Source organism: Diadema antillarum, unplaced genomic scaffold, assembly GCF_040938485.1.
Source record: "Diadema antillarum isolate AM-2024a unplaced genomic scaffold, OU_Dant_1.0 seq00000546_RagTag, whole genome shotgun sequence".
In the NCBI taxonomy this organism is placed as follows: Eukaryota; Metazoa; Echinodermata; class Echinoidea; order Diadematoida; family Diadematidae; genus Diadema; species Diadema antillarum.
This window is the reverse complement of record NW_027271492.1, coordinates 523,649-545,764: the sequence shown is the minus strand read 5'-3', so window position 1 is coordinate 545,764 and position 22,116 is coordinate 523,649. Positions and strand designations below refer to the sequence as shown.

The 22,116-nt window shown below is 39.3% G+C and overlaps 1 pseudogene; it reads left to right on the top strand.

The window, feature by feature from the left end:
- The first annotated feature begins 6,189 nt into the window (after positions 1-6,189).
- On the top strand, positions 6,190-12,530 carry LOC139734751 (echinoidin-like; annotated as a pseudogene).
- Positions 12,531-22,116: the final 9,586 nt, after the last annotated feature.

Sequence of the window (22,116 nt, the reverse complement as noted above, 5' to 3'; positions counted from 1 at the left end):
AACCTTTAGTGAAAGCAGACAAACCTCTCCTTTCCCTTTCTCCTTTCAACTATCTTATCTCTATGCAAGTCATCCCTCCCTCCTATTCTCCTTCCGATGTATATTATAATAATTATTATGTTATGCTACGGGGGCTGCACGCAAATCAAGCTACGCTTATGCTGTAGCCCCTCTGTATTATTCATTGTTGTATGTTTTGTTGTACTTTTGCTGTACATTGTACACAGGCAATGGACAAGAAAATACTTATATATATTATTATATTTATGTTTGTACATGAATGTGTATATGTACAATGATGATACAGAAACCAATAAATCAAAATCAAATCAAAATCAAAGATATACCTCTCCCATATAAGAGGGATTTTTTTTCTAATTTTAGACCCGAAATCTAACAATCTGGCGCACACAATTCTGTTGGAATGATTTATGTGGAGATTTATCAATCAGAGAAGTGTAGCAAGTCTGTGGAAGGAGACAAAGCAGGAGGATGTGGGAGGGAATAAGCCCCATGTCCCCTCCTACACGAGGGGGATTCCGTATTTCCTTATTGCACTTAAACTTTTTGGTGCACACATTTTGTGGCATATTTAAAAAACTGTCTATGTTCAAAGTGTAGCCATAGTCTATATTTTGTATGCATAGGGAGGGGGAGGGGCGAGCAGAGAAAAAGCGTGCGAGAGTGCTATCCCCACCCACCCTTCTCGTACGAGGGAGCTTTTGCCTGTTTAAAGTAAAAGGGTTGATTAAAAGGGATATAGGGCCTACCCCTTGTACATGAGGGACTTTAGAGTTTTCGGAATATAAGTGATACGTCTTGTGCACTCAGAATAATTATTTAGAATTTTTGTAAATCTGAGAAATGTACTAAGGCTATAGGGAAAGGGGCACAGAGGGGGAGGGTTTCGGAGGGGAAGCAAGAGAGATTTTGCAATTTTAGAATTGAAATTCAACGATCTGGTACATGATTTGAGTGAAATATTGAAAAAAATTATGATCTTACTTGATAAAAGATTGAGAAAGAGACCCGCTTCATGCACATGCACACAGTATACGCGCAATCTTATATTTTTTCCGCCTTCGAAATCCCCGGTCCAAGTCGGGGTGGGGTTGGGGGGGGGGGGGTGGGGTGGCGACCGCCCCCATCGCCCCATCGCCCCATTGCCCCCTCCCCCACCCACCCTTGGCTATACGCCGGTGTCTGTCACCTCTTGATCCAAGTTGTCGGTCGGGGGGGGGGGGGGGTAAATTACAGGATATCTCCCTCCCACACGAGGGAGCTTTTGGTGGAATATTTGCAATTTTTAATAAAAATTGAGAAAATATAGGGAAAATGTGAATGGCTAATTATCATTCGCGATCTCTTCATCCAGGATCATTGTTTTTCATTTCATTTCATTTTATTTCATTCTTCTCCTTTTTCCAACAGAACACAACACAGTATAAATTAGGAATCATATCACAATCGTATACTGTACATTCAACTTGCAAATGATATCAAGTGATACAATAATAAAGTTACATATATATGCATGTATACGCAAAATAATACAAGGTTATGTTTCAGTTGAAAAAAAAAAAGGACTGAGAGATCCACCAAAAAGTAAGCTTGTAGATTGTGAACCACTCAAGAAAAATCTAACGAAATACTTATTTGCATATGCTTAGCACAAGTATAATTTAAGACAAGACGGAACAAAAATAGGAGACACACAGCAACATGACCCGACTAGACAGAATGAATGGAAAATGGAAGGAAGGAAGGAAGGAAGGAAGAAAGAAAGAAAGAGAATGCCTACACGCTGATCAAGGAAACGAAAGAGGGAATTGAAAAGGGAATTGAAGAGGTGCTTCAAACAGCTGGTGGCTGCATACAGCCGTGCAGAGATTATAATGGCTGTTTCATTATAATGAATTCAGAGATTCATTGATTGATGGTTGGATGATGAACCCTGTGGTTGTTGGGACTTGGTTAATAAAAACGAAACGTCAGAGAGGGTTTAACAGAAAGGATTTCAACTTCCGCTTAAAAGAATACAAAGGAGGATAATTTTTTTATTTCGCAACTTAATGAATTCCAGAATCTAGGGCCTGTGTATATAAATGTATTCTGAGCCAATAATGGTTTTATGATCCTTTCTTCAATGTGTAAGAGGTGGACCGAAAGGGCCGGGGAGGGAGCCCATGCATTTTCAGATTTAAAATTCAACGATGTAGTGACGCATAGTGTGGTGGAATAATTGAGAATTTTCAATCAAAATTTTGTAATATTTTGAACATGTTCGCATTGCAGATACAAGCTCTATCAATATAGTGCTTAAATGAAAGAAACATAAGAATATTAAAGTTTGAAAATACAGGAGGACGATTCTCAGAAATAAAAACAAAAAATCCAGGGAACAAGTGCGTCTGCCCCCCCCCACCCTCCCAAAGGTGTAAAAGGCCAAGAGAGCAGGGGCAAAAGAGAGGAAAAGAAGGGGAAGGGGAGCCGAGGGAGGCAGAAAGGCGTTTCAGCTCGAACTTTGAGGGACTACAGATTTGAAAATAATGGGCATTTCTTCATTGTTTTCCTTTTGGGGGATATATGATTCTTCTAAATGAAAATTTTTAGATCTTAAAAAAAGCTATATAGTCGGGTACCTAAGGGGGGTCACCATGCATCCCCCCAGGACTCTTCGAAACTTACATTTTCAGGATCCTCATGACATACCAAAACATAATCAAGATGTTAACAGGAACGAAAAGTGGCTGTTCTAGGTGAAATTTAATGTATTCTATTGTTTTTCAACTTTTTCAACTTTTGTTTTTTCTTTGTTTTTCTATTGGAAATTGTCACTGACCACTTTTTTACCATAATTAGCACAAAACTAATCAATGAAAGTGATTAATTGTAAAAATAATCAGGTTTTCATGACTTTCATGACAGAGCACCTGTTTTCCATAGGAAATGTACACAAAAGCACAATATTGTGCCCGTTTTGGGACGACATTCCGTTACAAAAATGGGCGTGACTTCGCAAAAGTATGCGGGGAAGTTGCAAATTTGGTCTCAAAAGTTGTGCGAGACTTGACCAAACAAAGTCAAGAAGCCTCGGGACCGATTTATAGCGCGAAACTTCGAGGGGGGGGGGGGCGGATCCCCCCCCCCCGTCCTTATGTATGTATGTAATATATATGTGCTTACATGTAGGGCTTACACAGTAGGGTACCTAAGGGGGGGGGGGGGTCACTGTGCACCCCCCCCCCCCAGGACTCCTCAAAACTTACTTGACTTTGTTTTGTTCAAGTCTCACGCAACTTTCGAGACCAAATTTGCAACTTCCCCGCATACTTTTGCGAAGTCACGCCCATTTTTGTAACGGAATGTCGTCCCAAAACGGGCACAATATTGTGCTTTTGTGTACATTTCCTATGGAAAACAGGTGCTCTGTCATGAAAGTCATGAAAACCTGATTATTTTTACAATTAATCACTTTCATTGATTAGTTTTGTGCTAATTATGGTAGAAAAGTGGTCAGTGACAATTTCCAATAGAAAAACAAAGAAAAAACAAAAGTTGAAAAAGTTGAAAAACAAAGAAATACATAAGAAATTATGAAAAACAATAGAATACATTAAATTTCACCTAGAACAGCCACTTTTCGTTCCTATTAACATCTTGATTATGTTTTGGTATGTCATGAGGATCCTGAAAATGTAAGTTTCGAGGAGTCCTGGGGGGATGCATGGTGACCCCCCCTTAGGTACCCGACTAATACTGCTGTTTGCCCCCTTAAAATGGAGAAAGTGAAGGGAGGCAGAATTCACTCCTTAGGCTGGGTTCACATAGGAGGACACTAATCGGGTATACGGTGCACGTTTTCGAGGGCACGCGAATAGCTTGAATCGAACAATAGGATTATACCGGGTCACAAGAGGGCACTATTCGAAAATGCCGTATAGCTGCGTATTATACAGTATAGTGGGAATTGTGCTTGTTCGACTTTCGTGCAGCGTATATCATCCTGTTCGGGTGAGGCAGCTGGTGTTTTGAATGTGTGCTTTGGTTAGATAAGGTAAGTAACAAATTATAGGATTTCTTGGTACTCATTTTCTTGGAATATTTATTATTGATTACTATAGTCATTCTTATGATAAGTTACAAATAATGTGAAAATCGATTTAATCCAAAAAATATTGTTTATAAAATAATTTCTTTATTATTTTACTTTTGCTGTGAGTTCACAGAGCTGGGATGGGGTAGTAGAATTGAGCTACCCCCCCCCCCCATAAAAATGACGTAATTAATGAATAACTGATAAAATCAATTAGGCTGATACATGTTTGAAATGTTAAAACAAATATTTGCAAACATATACAGTATTTCGACTTACATTCTCCCTCCCCAATCCCCTCCCCAACATCCCCCCAAAAGAAATAGATAAAATTTAATATTTAGTGTGTATAACCCCATGTCAATCGACTGGCTGAACTAACTCCATTAAAAAATCATTCAAAGTTGTATTTAGAATTTCAATAATTTGCAGAGGTGATTTCTCTTCTTTAAGTCAAATAGTCCTAAAAGAGTTTATTTTCGAATATCAATGAGTTTTGTTATTTTTTTTTTTTTTACAGAAATTAACTTCAGGAATTGGCGGCAAAAGAATGTAGGACACGCGTGTGCTACCTTCTGTGACCCGCCATGCCCGTATAGCGTATAGAGAATAGCGAATAGCTAATAGCGAATAGCGAATACCATATACCGTATACTATGTGAACCCAGCCTTATAAGTCACGTACGCTCGCGATAAGCCAGCGGTTTGCTTCCTAAAATGGCTGCCGTTGGGCTCCATAGCGTACTACACATTTTTACGTGTAAAATAGCGCGAGTGCACCCTCTTAGTTTATAACACGCTCTTTGGTTCACCTATGACGCAACAATTATAAATTTTAAGCATATTTCTCGTGTATGGTTACCAACAAACAACATGTACCATCGACCGAAACAGGTGCAGATATCAAAATGATCCTAACTTAGCTATGTATTAGCATTAAATATTTAAAGTCATAATAACGCATATATAAGCTCCTTGAAACGACCCTTTGAATAGGAATAACCTTTTCTCTGCTTAAGGTACAATCGATTTCAGAAGTTGTAATCTATAGCAAAAACTGAATCCGATTCTCCGAATCTCGTTACATCATACACTTGAAGAGTTTGTTTGCACAAACCGACAAGTCCATATTTGCCAAATGGAGATATTTGCGATTAAACGTCAAGAAAAATAAAGAGAATGACAAGAAATGTTTAACTTCTTTTGACCATAACTTCAAAAATGTACTTTTCTATGTAGTGACCAATATATCATTTAAAAGGTATTATTTTGTACTTTATGACAGAGACCGTACTTCAAAATCGTCAAAAATGGACTTATCGGTTTTTGCGAACAAACTCTTCATTTGTAATTATATATAGATGTGTATGCGTGTGTGTGTGTGTGTGTGTGTGTGTGTGTATCTACACGCATCACAACTCCAGAAATGAGCATAATAACCATGTGATCATGGTGTCAATACCAGCAGTTTACACTGGTATTTGAAGAACAAACCAATTTCTGGAGTTCTGCTCTTTTTCTGTTATCGATAATTTTATTCATTTGAGTAACAAGTGGATTATGAATTACTTAAAATATATGTTGAAATGTATTTGAATATAATGTCACGCATAAAGAATACGCGATCAAAGAATCAGTCAGCATAATCAATAGCCCTACGTGGTATCAAGACAGGATGTAGCTGGAAATCAGAATATAGTTTGTGTAAATACGATGAAGTTCATTTCTCCCGAAGCGGTCGGCGCTCTTCCTGCAAACATGAACCAGCATGATCCATAGGCCTACGTGGTATCAAGACAGGATGTAGCTGGAAATCAGAATATAGTTTGTGTAAATACGATGAAGTTCATTTCTCCCGAAGCGGTCGGCGCTCTTCCTGCAAACATGAACCACACACGACAGACTAAGAAAAACAAACCGACTGATGATCAAAACAGACATAGAGGTTCCGCAGAACATTACACCATGTATCTGTAGGGATTATCACTAGCACTCACCTTATAAAGATCAAGCGCTGGACTTGCCACAGTTAGTGTAGCCAAGGAGTAGCTTGGTGTTTGTGTTGACCTATCAGATACGAGGAACTCGGCAGAATGTTTTCTGTATTCGTGAGGCTCTACCCCTTGGTTTTTTTCGGGTTTGCACTGGCAGCGCTGCAAGGCACCCAGGCCGGTGGTTGTGGCTGCCCACCGTTGTGGACCGCATTCCAGGGGCATTGCTACTGGTGAGTGGTGATCAGAATAAACATTGATTTGATTTGATTTGATTTGATTTAATTTGAGTTGATTTGATTTGATTTGATTTGATTTGACTTTTATTCTGTGTATGGCATTGCTTTTCACTAACATCAATTTTCCTCAATTTCATCATACTTTGTAAACACAGATATGACACTACCCAGCATGCAGGCTTAATTAGGTGATTTCAATAAGTTTTGTTGCATAAAATTTTAATATAGGCCTATAGGCCTATACCATACCGTCCTGTTGTCTGTAATATTCACTTGCTGCCAAGCAACTGCCAAGAGTAAGTACAAAGCACAAATTATATGAAAGTCAAGTATTAAAACCTAAAACCTCTTCTTTTCTGTTATCGAGAAAATTCCAAAATATTGGGCAAAATGAAAACACACACAAAAAGAGTGAGATGAATAGAGACGGTGAAAATAGTCCTAGTCTCTGGCAAGTGGAATTAATTGGATTGTACAGGGTGGGATATTTTGTTTTCAAGGAACATGGAATCAAACATGAGGGTCCGGAGAGAATTGGTTTCGTGTTGTATCTTTTCTGACATTGATTGATCACTGTCAGTGTTCTACAATGGAGACATTACAGTACAAACTCTGATTTTAGGTAAACCCTACATTTTGGTCATCAAACCATTCTTCATTTTGGCTGCAGAATTACGGAGAATATATTATATTCCCCCTTTTAGTACGCATTGTCATGAATGTCAGGTTGGACACACTCTAAACGACTAAAGTTTGTAGGTAATTCTGTGAGAATAGGACAAATCTTTGTTTATTTTTCAAGGGTTTGTGCAGCCTTAATAATGAATTCAAGCAGTTAATCCTAATTCTAAAATTTAATGAGTATATATTGTTTGCAACAAATCAATGGCAAAAGTATAAGAATGGCATTTTTGTATGGTAAAATTGTTTTTATGACTTATGATAGAGTTAAAAATTTCCTTGAAAAATATTTTTTTTTTTGCATTTTTTAAAACAAAAAAGAAAAATTAATAACTTATCACCAGAAAATTCTGTTTAGTCGTATGAAAAATACGTTTAGGAAAGTCACATTCATGAATTATAAAGTTCATGGAAGTTTTTTTTTAATATATCTTTTATGTGCATTTACGGCTGAATTGAAACAGAGTTTCGTGACATCATGTAGTTTGGTGTTTGATGTATCTATGTCCATTCTATGATATGTTTAATTTATATCAATTTCACACAATACAAATAATGTATATAAGATTGTCAAATAATGGCTTTATGCTTTTCATGTTAGCTCTATAACGATTTTCATAATTTGACATCATGTAGTACATAAATCGACAACTCCATGTATAGATATGTGGAATTTACTGTGATTCTTGAGCATAGAAACAATACTTTGAAAAACCTGAAACAAATTACACTGCATGAGCAAGGATGATGACATACGAGGTTCACATTCAGAAATGTAGCAGTGTAATTCCATTACAATACCGCTTGCTTGCGAGTTCCCCTGCGTATAATCTATGCATGCCTTCTTCTTTTGTTCTGCTTCCTTGAGCCCCAACTCATGCATTCTTATGGTGACTATGCCATGTCATCAATTTTGTTCATTGCAATTTGTTCTAAATTTTCAAACCATTCTTATTCTTCATCCCAATGATCACAAATTCTGAAACTCTGTCTTCAGCATGTTCAGTATAACTAATTTATAGTTGTTTAAATGCAAAAATATGAAAATCATTCGGAGGTCTCCTTTAACATTGTGAACATTTGAGATCAATATTCGAAATGTGATTTTTCCTACTGGATCTCTGATCTAGCAACTTGGATATAATTTGGCTATGCGGCATTCGGTCTGCCTATACATAGTCTGATGTTTTATATGACTGTTTGCTTTGAACAGTTCATGCCCGTACATTGACACTGAACTGCCAAATCTGGTACAATTATTCTACTGTGGGTACTCATTCACCTATATAGCCGATATTGACAATTAACTGGCTTCAACCTGGGAGGTGGGGAAAGTTCCACTTCAGTGGTTTCATCCAGTGGACATTTAACATAGTGAACTTATGAAAGTTACAGAGTGTTAATAAGATTCCCATGAATTCCCATCTAATCCTACACGCATTATGAAGAGACGCTATAGCTGTTGTCATTCTCTCACTGCTCTCCTAACAAGTTGAAGAAGAAGAAAAAAATGCTGTCACCCACATATAACGAAATTCGCCAATGATCAAGCAATAGTTAATCGATGATACTTCTTTCTTTACAATACAGTCACTGTTATTAGATTATTCTAAGACTCCAAAGTACAATAGTTTGATGTGAAGGACGATTATTAAGCTTTCTTGATTCCAAGTCGAAATACAACTTTTAGAAAGATGCAATGTGTTCAGTTCAGTTGGATTTCAATGAAGTTAAGACAGTGTTAACACTGCCAATTTAATCACATTTTGTGAGCAGTGGTGTTGAAACCAATTTCCGAAAGCATGAAAATTCGAAGATTCCAAACCTCTCTCGAGTCTGACTGTGATGAAACATCTTTCATTCATTCCTATTCATGTTTTTGCTCTTTTCCTCAACGCCAAGCTGAGCGTGGTGTGCAACTTTACAAAATTATACTTCGATTTGATTCGCCTTATTTTCCTCTCAGATACTTCTCGGTGGAGAACACAACGTGGTACGAAGCGGAGCTGCACTGCCGCTCTTTCGCTGTTCCATGTAACGAAAGAGACGGTGCACCTCAACTGGGCCATCTCCTCTCTATTCACTCACAGGAGGAAACGGACTTCATTGTGTCTCTCTACGAAACGCTCCGGAACAAGCGGGTGAGCTCGACTTACAATGGAGTAGTTGTAAACTTAAATGAAGCAAGTCATAACAAATCACGAACAAACGAAGAAATTACAGGGAGCGATTAAAAACAACATTTTTTTTTTTTTTTTTAGAGAGAGAGAGAAACACACCTAGACCCCATTTACTGTTGACATGAAATCTTGAGCAGCATATTTGTTATATAGGGTTTCAGATCCTATACAGTACTCACGCCAAACGACACCTTTTAGTGAAAACCGTCAATGCTTGCTTCTGTGTATTAAATGTAAACTATACTCTGATTGTTAAGCACAATATTGCTGTGTGGGCATTCGGTTTTCCGACATTTCCGCGGAGGCCTACTTTTTATCGTATATCCGCTCTTTAGCGATTGCATCGGAGGAGAGTAATGTATTGATAAAAACATATTTGGTGATCTTTTAATTGCAATTTCAATAAAGAGAAACAAATTCTGCACTTCTTAAGCACTCATTACGAAAATGTTGAGTTAGTATAATAAGTACAAAATAATTAATTCAGCCCTGTGCATTTCATTACAAAATTTGAAGTCGTTCACATACACCTATTGGTGAAAGCGCCAATGGCATTAAAAAGTAAATTAAATGTAGCTCTACACACCCAGCAAACACATAACATTTTCAGAACGTTTCCTCAACGTTTTTTTTTTTTTTTGAGGTTCCGTACGTCTTCGTATAAAATGGACGTTTTTAAAACTTGCATACAACGTCAAAGTTGGGACTTAGCATTTACCGCAAAGCACAGGTGTTTTTGGAAACCGTTTTAAAATGTCAATGGACGTTAGGTTTTTATTATGTCTGCTACGTCTTCGTCCTTATAAACATCCACACAAAGTTTTTATTAGGTCTGCTACGTCTTCGTCCTTATAAACATCCACAAAAAGTTTTTATTAGGTCTGCTACGTCGACTTTGTCTTTATTAAACGTTTTAAAAACGTTTTTATTTGGTCCGCTACGTGTTCGTCATTAGTCTCTTTATAATGAATATTCATGCGTATTTATGAATATTCTAATATGCAAATATGACTTGAAAACTAGTAGAAATAGATGAAAGACATTGAAATTTAAAGATTTATGATGGGTTCAAACTGTCTGTGTTAAAAATAAACTTACCTATACATTATTGTTCAGTTATTCACAATTTCAAATTGTGTTATGAAGAGGTATTTTCATATGTTAATATGCTAATTAAGGTGCGTGTGTTATTCTAAGTAACCATGTCTTCATGCATTACTATACAAATGATGCACAGGATAGAGTGCGTTAGTGTAGGCGTAGTGCACTCGAGGGTATTTACAATTGTGAAACATGCACGAGGCGAAGCCGAGTGCATGTTGCACTACATTGTAAATACCCGAGAGTGAGCTACGCCTACACTAACGCCACGAAATAATCCTGTGCATCATTTGTTTTATAAAATGGGTCGAAAATTCGAAAACTAACATCATTTTTCAGCGTTTTTCACGTACCTTTGTGGGTCAAGACGTCCGAAGATGTTCGTCCCAAACATTTACGCACGTCGCACTCGCGGAAGTCCCGCACATACAGTATAAGTATAATGGGGGGTTGGGTTTCCGGACACTTAAGTTCCCGCATGAAAACTTACTTATTTTACATAGAATATGCACCCTTTACCTTAAAGACTTGATATAGACTCCTCATATAGGCCTACTAGACAACATACTCTGAAAACGGCGTGAGAATTAACCTGCTAAATCGTTGGATTTGCTCTTCAAAGTGACTCCATGTACGCGTCCGGTCCCATAACGCTTGGTCTACTGTACTGTACAAAGTGTATAGTACAGTATACGTACGTACGCCACATATGTTATGCACAAGGGAAGACAGGCCGGCCGGCCGGCAGCGCAGCCCGAACTAGAAGTTGTTTACAGGATTGACAGCGCGTACGCGTATGCATGCAATTCATCAAAGGAGCCGCCGCGCGCACAGACGATCGGCAATCTACCATAGGATTACAGGCAGTGCAGTTGTACTGAAGTAAAGGAAGGAGGTGTGTCTCATTTCAGCGCTTCCTATTGGCTACATTCTTGAACCCATTTTATAAAACATTTTGCTGGTATATAAAGAATGTGATACACATTTCTCAATTGGGAATAAGATGTAGTATAGGTATAGGTGGTAGGACAATAGGAACAGTTTAGGATAGGATTATATTGACCGATTCTGTGACGCGCTATGTGTATTTTTGGCATGGGCAGCGCCATACTGGGTGTATCATCCGACCCCACCCCCCTCCGCACTCCCCCACCCCTCTCCCTACATTAGCACGCGCGCAGAATGAAAAACTGCGTTAGCCAATGGGCGTCTCGTACTGAGTGCGCGAATGCTTGCTAGTGCGCGAACCGTTGTTACAAGTGCGTGATAAACATTTTGCCCGGGGGTGGGGGAGAGCAAGGGGGGGGGGGGGGGGGGGTCGGCTGATACACACCGATACACCCACTATGGCTGCGCCCTGTGCCGTAAAATGTCTGCTGCCCTCAACGAACCCGAATCGGTCAATAGGATGAGGATTAGGGCACATTAATCCTAGATTGTGCCTGTATAATCTCATAACTATAATTTTCTCTTTTGATACCCAATAAAAATAAACATTAGACGTTCTTGAAAGGTTTTTTGAACTTTCTAGATGGATATGAAAGGTTCTCTAAATGTTCTGGAACGGTTCATAAGACTTTTTAAACGTTCTTAAAACTTTTTTTAAACGTTCAAAACGGTTTTTTAAAGGTTTTCTAGACGTCAGCGGAACGTCCACATAACGTTTTGAATATTCTTAAAAGGCTTTACTGACGTCTACAACGTCCAAAAATTTTTCTGCAGGTCCTTAAAAGTTCCAAAAGGTTTTTTATCGGTTTTCTAAACGTTAACAAAACGTTTTTATAACGTCCATCTGAAACGTTTTAAATACGTCGAAAACCTTCCACAAAAAGATGTTTTGAAAACGTTTTGACAAAACGTTCAAATAACGAACTTGGAACGTTTCAAGAACGTTCAGAAAACGTCCAAATGTTAGCTGGGCATTTGCTTTTCCTCGTTCCCCTGCACTGAGCCTGCATGTATTGATGTTTGCTTGTGGTTTCTCTCGCAGGTGTCCACTAAGACCAGGGTCTGGATCGGATTGCACGACAGGGTCACGGAAAATACATTCACCTGGAGCGACGGCTCACCCCTTGACTACCTTAACTGGGCACCCGGACAGCCGAACAGCTATCAGGGCGAGCAAGACTGTATCTCCTTCTGCGCGGACTGGGGACACACCTGGAACGATCTGGCCTGTATACCCACTTTGGAGTTAACGTACACTATCGAAGCGTTCATTTGCAAACTACCCGTTTGGTAAACGTGGGTCGACAGCGCTGTCTTCGATGTACTCGTTGCCGCATTCAGCCTCATATTGTTGTTGTTCTCATAGCACTTTCACTTGAGTGGGCGGTAGATAAAGAGTAGTTGTTTCATCCATCATGCATCCGCAACAAAAGTTTGAGCTTCCATGTTGAAGATAATTTCATTTCCTCTCTTTTGTTACGCTCTTATTATATCTGTGGGCAAGCCGTATAATCATGACTGGCCGCCACGGTCACGGTCAAACTTGAATACATGGGCAGGTTTATAGATACTGTTTATCAGCCTTAAAATGGAGGCAGAGTTAAAAAATAACAACAAAAAGGCGTGTTGGAAGCAGTTGGGAAAGAAATCTACGTTCTGTTTCATTGTATCTATGTACCCTATAAAAACAAAACAGACGTCTATTTCGTCTCTCTGCGAGCTGAAAGATAAAGCTATTCCCGTGGCAGAGTGAAACAATATTGCATGCATAGTTTGGTCTAAAAACACCAAATTCTGCACACAAAAAGACCGATAAAAATATAGTTTTAAGCGATTTAGATACTGAGCCCTTCAGAATTTTGGCGTCTTCTCCCGTTGGCATGTTAAGGAAGTATTTTCGAAAAGTACAGACTACAGTATATATACAATCATTACTTTAAATCATACAACGTCAAAATGTAATAGCAGTAACTAAATTTATTGATTTAGAATTACAATTTAATTGAAAAAATATTCCGAGTTTAAGGTCGAGGAAATTTTTAAAAGTGGCTGGTACCATAGTTTGAAACTTGAATCACCAGAAGCGAATTAAGTAATTCGAAATCTATCAGACTGCATGTTTGTTAAGTGTGGTTGGATATCAAACATTTTTGGGTACAACAAAAAATGCATTCACCTTTATTGACGTTGGAACGCCCGTTTTGCCATTTGGTGGATGTTTAGATTTCATTGCGTTGTTAAGCATTTTCATGTTCACATTTTAAAGGATTCACTAAAATATACATTGAATTTGGTAGAAAGGCCTATACTCGATTACATTATATAAAGTGGTGGCACCGCGCAGGCTTGTCATAGTTTTTGATTATGAACTTTGCTTTGTTGTCCTTAATGGAAGCAGAAGAAGATTGAATCTGATGAACACGAAATCACTAGACCGTTGCATAATCCACATTGTGTGGACCTTATGCTTCTTCCTCCACACTCTGTATTGCATATGATTGACATGTTGTCCTGTATTGTTCATTCTTTTTTTCTTTTTTAAAAACCAGTTGTGCAAGTTGTGGAAATACATGAAATGAAAACAATGCCTCTCTAAATGATGTTCTTGTTTTGTGCTGAAGCAATAATAATTGCACAGAGATAGTTCAGTCTTTGGAACTTCGCTGTTGGATTTAAATTCTACATGTACTTCCATCTCACTCATTATGACTCACTGGTGTAGCGGGGGGGGGGGGGCGATGGGGGCGGTCGCCTTTTTCAACCTTCCATCAAATAAGATCATAATTTTTTGAATATTTCATTTAAAGTGTGCACCAGATCGTTGAATTTCAATTCAAAATATGCAAAATCTCTCGTGCTTGGGAGGGGGATACCCCTCCCAAACCCTCCCCCTCTGTGCCTCTTTCCCTAGCCTTAGTAAATTTTTTAGCTTTACTTATGAATAATTCTGAGTGCACATGACTTATAACTTATATTCCGAGAACTCAAAGTTCCCTCATGTACAAGGGGAATTTCCCCTTCTAATCGACCCTTTCGTACCTCAGTCTCCCCCCCCCCCCCACACATACATCAAGTTTTTTTTTTAATGGTTTTCCATATATTCCATCAAATATGCGTATACGAAATATCTCAATTTCAACCTTAAAAAGGCAAAAGGTTGGAGATAACACTCGCCCACACCTTCTCCCTGCTCGCCCCCACCCCCCCCCCCATGCATAGAAGTAGACTGTGGCTGCACTTTGAAAATGAAAAATATGACACAAAATGTGTGCACCAAAACGTTTAACTGCAATCAGAAAATTATACAGAATCTCCTTCCACAGACTTGCTACACTTCTCTTCTGATTGAAAAATGTCCAGATATTCCAACAAATGGGAGGGGGACACCCCCCCCCCCCTCCCAAACCCTCCCCTTCCCCTAGCTCGCTCCGCTCGCCCGGGCTCAGTCGCGTTTATGATATTCAGAGTAAGAATTGATACAAAAAGTTTATCTAAATGATACCATTTTATATATATTATAGGCAAATTGTGCAATAATAATCCACACTAGAATATACTGCAACCTTAAACAAGCGTGACTGTTTCAACTCTTTAAAAACACGCAAAAACATGCATCAAATTGCACCATTTGCAACATCAAAATGCAGAAAGTTCTCACCGTCGCGGTGGGACACCCCAATCCCACACCCTTCCTCTTCCCCCTCGCTCGCTCCTCTCGCTCGGGCTCAGTCGCGTTCATGATATTCAGAGTAAGAATTAATACAAAAATTTTATTTAAATGATACCATTTTATATACACGTATATTACAGGCAAATTGTGCAATAACAATCTACACTAGAATATACTGCAACCTTTAAACAAGTGGGACTGTGTCAACTAGTTAAAACACGCAAAAACATGCATCAAAATGCACCATTTGCAACATTAAAATGCAAAAAGATCTCACCGTGGGAGGGGGACACCCCCTCCCATACCCTCCCCTCCCCTCGCTCGCTCGGGTCCGCTCGCTCGAGTTCAGACGCGTTCATGATATTCATTAAAAAGAATTAATACATGATGGGTATTTAAATCATACCATCTTATAGGAAATTTGTTCACTAATAATCTACATCAAAATAATTATACTGCTACCTTAAACAAGAGGGACTGTTTCACGTCGATAAAGAAATTGCCCCATTTACAACATCAAAATGCAAAAAGTTCTCACCATGGGAGGGGGGACACCCCCCTCCCACACCCTCCCCCCGCTTGCTCCGCTCGCTCGGGTTCAGTCGTGTTCAGGATATTCAGTGTAAAAATTAATACAAGACATTTATTTAAATGATACCATATAACCATAGCCAAATTGTTAAATGATAATCGACGTGAAAATATATTGCTACCTTAAACAAGTGGGACTGTTTCAATTCGATAAAACGCGCAAAAACATGCATCTTAAATCGCACCATTTACAACATCAAAATGCAAAAAGTTCTTACCCTGGGAGGGGGGAACCCCCTCCCACACCCCCCTCCCTCGCTCGTTCCGCTCGCTCGGGCTTGGTCGCTTCGCTCCCTCGCAGACTAACCCCCCCCCCCCCCCCAAGATCATATCCTGGCTACGCCGTTGTTAAGACTATGCTGTCAAGTAAAGGGCTGTACTCAAAAGTGTCTGATAAGGTCTGCATTGAAAAGTTGCAAAATGAACAAGAACGGTCCTTATGAATGAGAATGGTCGTGAAGAGTAAATAGAGAACATGTTCTTTTGTGTTCTCAACTGGTCAGCCATGAAGGCAAATTTGAATAGACATCTTAACTTCACATTCAAGTTTTCAGTTGTGCCATGCCAGGCAATTTGATAGCTCATCAAGTTTTATGGTTGTACATTATGCCACGTATAAACAATGTTAAAAAAAATCCCGCGCCATAGGGCAAATTGAAGCTGAGATGCTTCAAAAAGATGACAACGCAAGACCACATAGAGCGAGACTTGTGCGCAGCTTTCTCAATAGAGAGGACATCACTAGAATTGACTAGCCTGCACGCAGCCCCGACCTCAACCCCATAGAACATCTTCGGGCTCAACTTGGCCGAGCTGTGGGGAAGAGGGTCACAAATGCAACGACAATTGGCAGGACTCCGTCAGATACAGGTTGACGAGTGGAACGCCATTCCTCAGCAGCGAATCACGAAGCTAATCAACAACATGAGGACACGGTGCCAGGCGGTGGTGCAAGCACTTGGGTCGTCCACCAGATACTGAGTCCCGATCATATTCATTGACAATATAAAGACAAAGTAAACCTAAAGTAAAGACAAAATAGCGACAAAATGAAGACAAAGATGAAAACTCCAATAAAATCAAGACCATTACATGCCATTTCACTTCTTTATGTCTATGTTGTGATTAAAGTGGCGAGGTTCTGTGAAATAAAATGTTTTGAGTCATGATCGTTTGTGTTTGTGTGTGTGTGTGTGTGTGTGTGTGTGTTTGTTTGTTTGTTTGTTTATCTGTTTGGTTGAACGCATACAGGTTTCACTCCATAAAAATGCTGATTACTTTAGAGAAAGTAATCAATGAGGATCTGAAATCCGCTATGACATGGTTTTCAAATAATGAATTGCTGCTCAATGTTGACAAATGTCAGTTTATGTTAATCGGTTCAAAGTCAAACTTGAGTCGTTTCTGTAATGTTGATATTCGTCTAAATAACAAAAAATTATTTAGAGTCATGGAATGCAAATATCTTGGGGTCTTGCTGGATTGTAATCTCTCATGGATTCCACAAATTAACAATGTGAAGAAAAAGGTTTTAAAGATGTATTTTGCTTTAAAGCGAATAAGACAGTTCACTGATGAAAAGATAGCGTTAATACTTTACAAAACCTTAATCCAGCCTCACTTCACTTACTGCAGCACTATTTGGATGAATGGTCGACAAACTCGGTTAAAACAGCTGCAGATTTTACAAAATAGATGTTTAAGATCTGTACTTGGAGTGAATAGTAGATTTCACACTGAAGCTCTCTTTGAAACCCTCAAGATTGATCAGCTGAAAGAATACTGGGTCAAACAGGCTTTGGTTAATCTGTTTAACTTACTTCATAATCTCGGCCCACCTGTTTTATCTTCATTGATCGAATTCAATAGTGATGTTGGCTATGCCCTTCGTCATGCTAACTCACAAATTGCTCTTCCAAGACCTCACACAAATTTTCTTCAACTTAGCCCATTATATCATGCATCAAAGCTTTTTAATACATTGCCCAACAATCTCAGACTTATAACAGATTTGAAATTTTTTGGTAAAGAGATCTGTAAAATTGAAAATATCGGCTCTCTTCTTTCATCATGTAGATATTGAATATTAACCTATGTCCTCTTATGTCACTACATGGTTACTACGGTTTCTTTTTCTTGGTTTTTTTTTTCCTTGTATTTTTCTTTCTTTCAATACTGTAAATGTGTTCAATCTTGTTTATGTTTTGTTTAATTGTATTTCATTGTTCTTATCTATTGTTTTAATGTATATCACGACCTCGCTGAAAAACAGCTATTAGCTGAATGCGGGCACACTCTGTATGTGTTTTTTAACCGTGAATAAATAAAATAAACAAACAAACAAACAGTAAATGAACACGGAAGAAACAATGGGGAACTCACTCATAACGAGGAAACTCCATTAGGGACGTCACAAATTGGGCCATTTTGCAGCTTTTACATTCTGACTTTACCTCATATTTGTAAGAACTGCACCTTCGTGTATATGATAATCAGAACAAGTAATGTATGGTATCATTTTAAAGAGAATTAAACAATCTTTATGTGGTACTAAGCACAAATAAATCATTTCTAAGGAAAAATGAGAAATGATTGATCAAACTCAAATTTCCAAACTTTTTTGAAGGGTTTATATATGTCAACAGGCCTAATGCCTCCTCAATTTATCTAACCTACGGCAGAGTCTGCTGACTGACTTGAACCACTGAAATGTATGCGCTACCTTTCTTCGTGTGTGTGTGTGTGTGTGTGTATTTGAGTTTGGATTACAACATTGATAAGGCTCTTGCGATAACGTTCCCGCTGACAATGCCACACCCGAAGAGCATTTAATAGTGCATATTGCGTTCCCTAGGGGAAAAAATAGATAATAGTGGGGAGGGGGTAATACTGTTTGAAATGAGTTGTCAATCTCGCCCGGAAATGAGAGCGCGCCGTCTTTTCCTCATGAGTTGTAAGGGTTGTGTATAGAATAAGATAAGCTTAACATGAGAATAAGCTTTCTCAGGAAACCAGAGAGTTAGTATAGGAGTGAGCGAAAAGGAAGATATTGATAGATGAGCGCAGGTTATGGGTTTTTGATATCATCAGCGTAAAATGATAATCTTTCAAACTACAGTAACTGACAGTGTTTCCAAGCCCCTCAATAAGTGCTGCAATATCCAGCGCGAAAAGATATATTGTAATTACAAAAAAAGTACTGAGAGATAGATATACAGGGTGGCCCAAAAAGAACGGAACGCCTAAGATCTTTAATTTCAGCAATATCGTTGCAAATATGTCATCATGTTGCATACTATTAAAAAGGCCATTCTTTTTCCAATAGAATGACACAAAGCTCTTTAATTTCAGTTAATGCATTATGATTTTAGGCCCATTTTTGTCGACCCTTGCAATTTTCAAAATGTGATCATTTTGCACTCTCAGAGATACAGAAACCAGTGAGAATTCGGCTTACCGTAGAACCAGTAGCGTTCGCAATGTGCGGAATGTGGGGCGGACAGTGTTACTGTTGTCAGGTCGACTCATTCACAATGGTAACGGACATTGACATCCACATTCCACACAATGTGAACGTTACTGCTTCTATGGCAGGCCGAATTCTCGCTAATTTCGGTGTCTCTGAGAGTGCAAAATGATCACATTTTGAAAATTGCAAGGTTTAACAAAAATGGTCCTATAACAATGATGCATTAACCAAAATTAAAGAACTTGGTGTCATTCTTTTGGAAAAAGAATGGCCTTTCTAATAGTATGCGAAATGATTACATATGAGGAAAAATATTGCTACAATTAAAAATCTTATGCGTTCCGTTCTTTTTGGGCCACCCTGTATAGATAGATGGAGAGAGAGAGAGAGAGAGAGAGAGGACAGGGTGATCATCTCTGGCTGGTTATTGGTTGTATCAATCATGACATAGCTGAATATGACAGATTACATTTCCACAAAGCATGAGCATCATCGGTCCATTACACTGGAACGGCAATCTTTACAAACACTGCCGAAAATGACACCATCTCAGATATGACTATAATCATGAATGATGCCGAGGTTGTCTGTCACTTTAATCACTTTTATCACTTTTATCAAGAGTAGAGGGGTGCCTTCTCTCTTTACAGGAGGATTATTTTGGTTGAAAAATGTATTTCTTCTCTCGAAGCGTCGACGATAGACGTGCAATTTCTGAGTCAGCGCTACTTGCAGCCGGAAACTTTAGCTACTCTTTAACTACTTCGATGGTGGCTTCCCAGGTTGATGTAGTAAAGTCTGCTACGAGGGATTCAGAATTGATCGCAGAGTAAAACAACTCTTGCACATTCCTTATTTTCTGAGTACAATGGAAAACGCTACAAATACTCTTCTGAGTACCGGGTCGGAGATGAGATACAAGTACCAGCTTTACGACCACACCCTACCAGACCTGGTTTACATCCGCACGGGTGCATTCGTGTATTTCATAACAATGGTGGTGTGTGGAACGATAGGGAACGGCTTGGTTTTCCTGGCATTCATTACCCATCGACCGCTTAGAGCTCATTCCATGAACGTCCTCATGGTCCATACTTCTGTCATGAATCTGCTCGCATCGTTCTTTGTGAACGGGTTTTACGGCATTGCTTTCTTATACGACGACTTTAGACCGGGCATGTCGGCTTCCGCCTTCCTGCAGACTGTGAATGTGATATCAATGTACAGCCTTTGTTTGGTCGGAATCAATCGCTGGCTTCTGCTCACCAGGCCTCACACAACTTTCAGGATGTGCTGCGTCCGTCGGAGCACACTGGCGAAAATCATGATCGGGATCATGGCCGGAGCTGCGATCAATACTGCACCCATCTGGATGCTAGTCGCCTGCCCCAAGAAACTCCTTAATGATCAGCTCACGATTAAAGTTTATTCGGTCCTAAACAATGTTGCATTCGGCCTCACGCACCTGCCCATAATAGTTATCCCTGTAACGCATGCACTAACTCTGCGAGCCATCGGCAAGAATCGCAGGCGAATACAAAGTCGCAGAGTTGGACCAAGCGCTGGAGAAAGCAAGGAGCACGGCAGTCACCACCAGGAGCCTTTCTGCGTCTCGGGCGCTAACGGACTGGAGGTTGCAGAACTGACCACTCTCAAGGATGTAGCATCATCCTCTTCGGGAAGGGTAGGGACTTCCCACAGTGGATGGTTGGTAACCAACGACCAACCGTCTTTTTCTGGCGCAGAACCAGCAATCACTGAGGGCAGGGGATCGTTCCACAGCAAGTTGTCCAGGAGATTACGGCCGATCCTCGCGAGGAGCATCCGACCTCACTTTAAATATCATCTTGGAGAGAGTGAAGTACGGATCTTGAAGATGATGGTATCCATGTACGTTGTTCTCGTCATGCCGACGATATTGAAGATGTGCGCCCTAGCCAATCTTACTCCGACAAATTACTACGTTGGTCGCTTCCGCACGGTTTTATACTTCTACGGTTTCTTCACGCCCGTTTACCCAGCAGCTATGCCATTCATCTTTCTCTGCAGTAACAAAAAGTTTAAGGCGGCCGCATCCAGTATACTGCGTCGGAAGACATTGAAGTGCTTAAAATAACTGAGTGATATTGTCTCCTGGAGATCTTCCATGGGCTCATGATGATCAGGTTTTGGGGTTTTCAGGAGCATTTTGCGAACATCCATCGTCTTGCGAAGGTCGTGCGCATATGACGAGGCTTTCAAGACAACTTCGAGAACAGTGGACGATTCCGAATCATCGCGCCGGTTTAGCAATCTTTTGTAGACTAAAATAAGAATACCAGACTTTGCCTTATTTGGACATTCGTATCCTTCGCATATCATTCGCATGCTAAATGGAATTGCCAAAAAAAAAATAAATAAACAATCGGCAAACAGGCGCGGGTGTTCGGAAGCGTCGTCAACACCGGGTGCCGTTTTTAATTTAGTGGTGAATAAAAACAAGTAAAAGGTGGAATTTCTTGGGAACGTTTTCCGCGCACTGAGTCGAAACTTGCTCGTGATTTGTTCTCCAAATATCATTCTGATACTTTAGCGAAGGCCGAGTGCATAAACCAACAAACAGAAGAAGAAATTAAACGGAAAGGAGAAAAAAAAATGACTTCAACTCAAGACACCTATCAACTCAAATTTACTTTGCAACATTCGATTAATTACTATTCATTTGTAACATCATATTGCATTGTTTTGTTTCCAATAGATTTATTTACTTCTGTATACTATACAACGCATTTCTGTTGACGAGATGATGTTAGATTGCATATCCCTGTTGAAGTATTCGAATCATTCGAACAAAGTTGTTTATCGTTATCATTCCAAAAGAATTATATTGTTATCACAAGTTCATGAAAGTATTTGGCATTGCATTGCATGATATTGCACCTAGATAATAGCGGTCTATTATGCCATTTAGACATTATTGTAATGTGTCCTTTTGGTAAATTCTGATGAAGACCAAGACTGGCCAAAAGCTTGATTAAAAGGAAACGTATATAGAGAGTGACGTCCGCCTTAAGGTTGATTTCTTTCACACACATTATGTTATATATTTCATATAAAAAACCATTGAGAATGGCACTTCTATGGATAGTCTATGTAAGAATATGGAGCTAT